The sequence below is a fragment of the Meriones unguiculatus genome, chromosome 9 (assembly GCF_030254825.1).
Source record: "Meriones unguiculatus strain TT.TT164.6M chromosome 9, Bangor_MerUng_6.1, whole genome shotgun sequence".
NCBI lineage: Eukaryota > Metazoa > Chordata > Mammalia > Rodentia > Muridae > Meriones > Meriones unguiculatus.
The window spans coordinates 28,131,706-28,137,705 of record NC_083357.1 but is presented as its reverse complement, the minus strand read 5'-3'; positions in this window follow the sequence as shown (position 1 = coordinate 28,137,705).

Here is a 6,000-nt window from a genome sequence, read left to right as displayed (position 1 = left end):
GACCTGTCATTGGGTGACCACTCCCACAAGCTCTAAGCCAGCATTGCCCCAGTGCGTCTTGCAGACAGGAAAGGTTGTGGGCTGAGGATTCTGTGGCTGGGTTGGTATCCTCGCCTGGTTCAGGCTCCGCATCCTCCTGTACTAGGGGCTCCTCACTAGGGTCAACCTCATTAGCTCCAGGAAGTTTCCACTGCACTAGCTTTCCACACTGCCCCCTTAAATGTGCACCTAGTCCAGTTGTCTTTTCTCATGTGCTCTTCCTCTATCCTTTCCTTCCCCTCCTGATTCCTTCTGTTTCCATTCCCACAGCCCACAGCCAGCCCACAGAATACTTTCTATAGTCCCTTTCCAGGGATGTTCATGCACTCCCTACTCCTCAGACCTCTCCTCTTTATCTAATTTTTCTAGGTCTGTCAATTATAGCATGATTATCCTTTACATAACAGCTTATATCCACTTGTAAGTGAGTGTGTAGCATGTATGTCTCTCTGGTCTGGGGTGCCTTTCTCAGGACGATTTTTTTTTCTAGTCCCATTCATTTGCCTGCAAATTTCATGATGTCATCATTTTTAATAGCTGAGTAATACTGCATTGTGTAAATAAACCACATTCTCTTTATCCGTTTTTTGGTTGATGGACATCTAGGTTGTTTCCAGTGTCTGGCCATTATAAATAAAGCTGCTATGAACATAGTTGAAAAAGTGTCCTCAAACCCACTTTGAGATTCTATCTTATATATTTCTGCATAACTAAGAGCAACAACACAAATGACAGCTCATACTGACAAGGATGTGGGTAAGGGGAAGACTCCTCCATTGCTAGTGGGAGTGCAAACCTGTGCAACCACTGTGTAAATCCATCTGGAAGCTCTTCAGAAAATTGGGAAATGATCTACTCCAAGATCCACCTATGCCACTCCTGGGCACATACCCATAAGATACTACCTCTGTCAACATTTTAAGTCTGAATCTCTATGACACCCAAGTAGAAGTTTCCAAGAAATAGTTCTTTAGGAGTCTGGATGTCAGGTCATGGGCTGACAAGAGATTCAGGTTTGAGGAACAGGGCCTAAGTTCAGAGGAATCCAGGGCTCCGGCAGAACTGAGGAACCAGCACTCATGCTTGTACTCATGTGTCTCTCATGGTTTGTGGAGATCTTAGTGCTCAGAGTCTCCCTCAAAATGCTTTCTCTTCTGAATCTCACTTGTCTGCAGGGGCAGAAACAGGCCCAGATGGGCAACTTATCTGATAAAGAATGGTTCTTGAGAAATACAAAGGTGAATTCCAGGCACCTATGCTAATTCTCTGCAGTTCATGGTAACTTTAAGCTATGACTTAAATCCCCTTTACTTCGCTCAGATCCAAGGAAAGAACACTTGTCCGAGGTATGGAAATACCTGCTACCCTAGCCCTCTACCCCTCCATTGTAGTGCTTGGAACTGCTTGGAGTCTTGGGTAATTTTCCACTAGTGGATGTGGTGAGAAAAACTACCCCTAAGGATGACTCAGCTCTGGTCTCCTGCCAAACTCGTGTTCAAGAGGGAGTTGAAGGAAGCTCGAGTGGGTGTTAGTGTGGGAAGTGGTGAGCCTGCAGTAGTGGGGTTCTCTGCTCTGGGCTTCTACCTTTATCAGCAAGCATGTGCTTGCCCCAAGTGTGCCTGGACAAACAGGGCAGGGAGAAGGGAAGTGCTACCAGGGTCCTTCTTCACCACGACAGAAGGCTCTGGATTCAGCCTGTCAGATAGGTAGGTTCTGTTTGACAGCTCCTAGGAGAAGGTCTTTAGAGTCTGTCTCTGCCTTGCTTGATTCCAAGATCCCAGTAGAGAGAGAAAGAGAGGCTTGCGACAGTGTCGCAGTAGCACTCCTAGGCAAGGAAGCACTGTTCTGGCAGAACATGACCTAGGTAAGCCATTTGTCCTGTGCAAAGCTGCCTGCCATGAAGAACAGAGGTGGGGCCAGGATCCAGCTTGGACCTTGTACTCAAAGCATCTAACATGTAGCTGTCAGATGACAACTTAGGTGACTGTCCTCGCTTTCTAGCCTGATTGAGACACAATTTCTTTTTTTTCCAGTGTTGTGTGCACCATGCTAGCTGGTTTGCACACTTGCTGGGCTTTTCCTCTCTTCACCTCACATCTCATCATAGGATCATTGTAGTTAAAGATGGCAACTGGGGATTCAAACTCAGGCATTTAGGATTGCCCTGCAGACACTTCCTCAGCTATGAATCTCCTCAGTCCAGAAGGTTCTTCATGTTTTTCCAATGAAAGAAAGACCACCACTGATCACCAGGGGAGGAATGGGGATACCAACCCTGACAGAAAACCTTCAACCCACAATATTTTCTGCTTGTAAGAAGTTCAGGCATAAAGAGGGAGCAGAATGTGAGGGAATGGCTAAGCAATGACTGGCCCAACTTGAGTCTCATACCATGAAAGAGAGCCTACCTCTGATACTGTCAATGATATTCTGCCTATACCTGCAGAGAAGCGCCTAGCATAACTGTCATCTGAGTGGCTTCACCCAGCAGTTGATGAAAACAGATGCAGAGAAGCACAAACAAACAATAGGCGGAGCTTGGGAAATCTTATGGTAGAAGGGGAGAAAGGATTGAAAGAGCCAGAGAGATAATGGACCCCACAGGAAAACCTACAGAATCAACTAACCTGGGCCACAGGGGCTCACAGAGTCTTAAACACCAACCAGAGAATGTGCATGAGACAGACCTACGCCACCTACACATATGTGACAGATGTGCAGCTTGATTCTCATGTGGGATCCCTACCAGTAGGAGCAGAGGCTGTGTCTGACTCTGTTGTCTGCCTTTGGATCCCCTAACTGAACAGCCTTGTCCAGCCTCAGTACAAGATGAACCCAATCCTACAAGGAATGTTGAGATCTATGGGAGGTCCCCCCTTCTCTGAGGAGAAAGAGTGGAAGGCATAGGGGAGGGGAGGGGAGGGGAGGAGAGAGGGAGAGACTGGGAGGAGAACTTCTGATAGGAATGTAAAGTAAATGGATTAATTAATAAGAAGAGGAAGAGGAGGAGAAGGAAGAAACTAGTATGTTACCTGCCTAAGAAAATTTGTATGTTGATCTTGACCTATGTTTTACCACTTTATCTCAAGTCTCCAGTGTATATAACTGCTGTCAGAAACACAGTGGGGTTCCCAGGTTAAGACCACATGCCTGGAAGCCACAAGGAATGCAGAATACTCCTGGCTGTGACTTCCCACTGTCCTTGTCACCTCCAGGGCTCTGAGCCACACTCTTTCAACATCCAGAGTAAAGACTAATTTTTTTTTTACCAGAAATGAGAACAATGTTTCTGTATTTATAAATCCAAAAGAGGCAGACACATCTGTTCATATTTATACCAGTTCTGTTTCGACTGCAAAATTACATATGCTATTTTGATGAAACTTTATCTTAATTTCATTACCAGCCTGAGTAATCATGTGATAATTGCCTGATATCCAAGTAACCAGGCAAAAGTGATATTTAGCCTTTTCATTTTGTTTCTTATTTTAGGATCACAATTTCAATGAAATATTGCATTCTTCACCTTTCTAAGTTGAAGTTAAAATAATGTATTTTCAGGAGATTCCAGTGTCTATGCTAGGAGCAAATGGTGGTTGGCTTTGCCTTCATGAAGTGGCCATTGATTGTCAGTCATGGGCAATTGACAAGTCCAGGCAGAACTGGGGTTAGGGGAGTAGCTCAGAGCTTGGATATTAGCTAGACAAGCCTGAAGTCCTGACTTTCATTCCCAGCAACACACACACACACACACACACACAGGGGTGGGGGGAGACAGACATTAAATAAAAACAGAAAAGAAAGAAGGTGCATTTGAGAGGAGGAGATAGCCCATAGGAAAAACCTCTCTGGATATGCCAGTCCACCAGATAATGAGTTAGAAGCTACAAGTCCCTCTAACTACTTAGCTGCACCACTTTAGGCAAACCAAGTGAACAACTCCTTTGAGCTTTAAATCCTTATGAGGTTGCTAGATGTATTTTATACCAGTAACTCTCATCCCTCAGCAATTATCAGTCATGCCAGGAGGGACAGGAGCTCCATTTGGGATGTTCCTGCTCTGTTGAAGATCACACTTGATAGGTTTGGATTGTCCTGGGAATATTTACTGGTTGAAAACCTTTCAGGAGCCTTCTATTGCTTGTTTGAATGTTGTTTTTAGTTTTAAGTGTGCTTGGTAATGACAATACCTCTGTACCTGAACTAGCCATGAAAGCATACATGGGAATTGAGGAAACCCACTCTTTCAGTGTCCATGTTCTCTGGTTTGTTTTCTGGAGGGATGGGCCCTAGATCCCTCTCAGAGAATTAGTACTGTTAGGACAATAGACCTACCCAGGAGTTTCCTAGCAGGCGCTGTAGTACCTCTATAGGTTCAGCTACCTGCAAGCTAGACATCTTGATTAGAGATCCAGAGATAACCACCAACTTCCACTAATCATAATGCTGACTGACTCTCATCACTTACTGTGGGTTGGGTAGCATACCAAGATTTCCTTGAATCATCTCTCTGACCTTCCATACCAACCCAATAAGGTGGTGTTTTCATTATTCCCATTGGTGGAAGAAGGAAGCTGACATAAATAACTTCTCTGAGGGTCAAAGAGCAAGTGAGTGGTGACCTAAAGCCCATGTACATGAAGGTCCAAATATCACACTCGTTTGTTGTACCTTACAGACTCTTGATGCTGCTGCCATCAACGCAAAAGAAATTATCAAGTCCAAAAAGATGACCTTCTAAGACAAAACAGCTGTGGCAGGTTAAGACTGCCTCCAAAACACACTTCGCAGTGGCTCACTGGCGCTCCCCCTTTCCATTTTCTTAGTGGAACACACGGTTCTATTATGTTCTTCGCTTCTTTTGTTCAGTTCCTCTTCGGCAAGGTCTGACTGACAGATTCTTAGAAATCTCCATAATTTAATCATAATGCTTACCTTCTCTTTAACCGTTTTACTTTGTTTCCCTTCATAGCTGCTTGCATTCTGAGGAAGAAAATATGACTTTTGCTTCCTTCTATATTTCTGTTTGGGAAGACTTTGGGAATCTGGGCGTGTTTGCCTTGTCTGAAATTCTACCATTTCTAGGAGGCAACCCACATATTCAAAGGAAAGAGCAGGAGGCACACTCAGCTTCAATATTTTTTTCTTCCAAAAAGAGAGTGGACAAGATAGCACTGAAGGCATCAGAATATTTCCACTCATTTATTTGATAATATTCTTTGAATATAATGAGCATGATACTTTGATACATTAATTACCACTATAACAGTAAGAAGGCTTGGTCTGATAGTGACACTGACTGATGCACAGCCCTGATCGCTGTGGAGAGAGAGCTCTCAGGTCCAGAGAGCACAAATAAACAAAGACCTAAGCACACCAAAGGGTGGGGGAGCTTTTACCAGGAGCAAACTTAGTTGGGTGAGGTAAAGGTCAAGAATGAGCGAGGCAGAAACGTCAGCAACGTCCTTGGGGAGAAGGGCTGAAAGAAAGAAGAGCAGAAATGAGCAGCGTAATTGACTGAAGGAGAAAGATCCAGGGCAAAGGAGTTGGGGGGAGGGGGAGAGGTACCTCAGCGGAATGCTTAAGGTACCTGTGTGAAGACTTACACACAGACCACAGACATGCATACATGTAAATACACACACACACACACACACACACACACACACGCACACACACAGTCTTAATGTGCATCAATCATCCTGATTAGTGCGCCTCAGTGTCATACAAGTAAAATAAAAAAAAATCTACCTTCTCTCTACATGGTTGGACCTGTCCTAGTTTGTGTGAGTGTTATGGGGTCTGTGTGTGTGTGTGTGTGTGTGTGTGTGTGTGTGTGTGTGTGTGTGTTTCTATGTGTCTATACGTGTGGTCAGTGAGGCTGGCTGGCTTGTGGGTTCGGAGGCTCTGCCTGCCTCTGCCTTACCAGTACACCTATTACAGGAGCGGACCATGCCATCA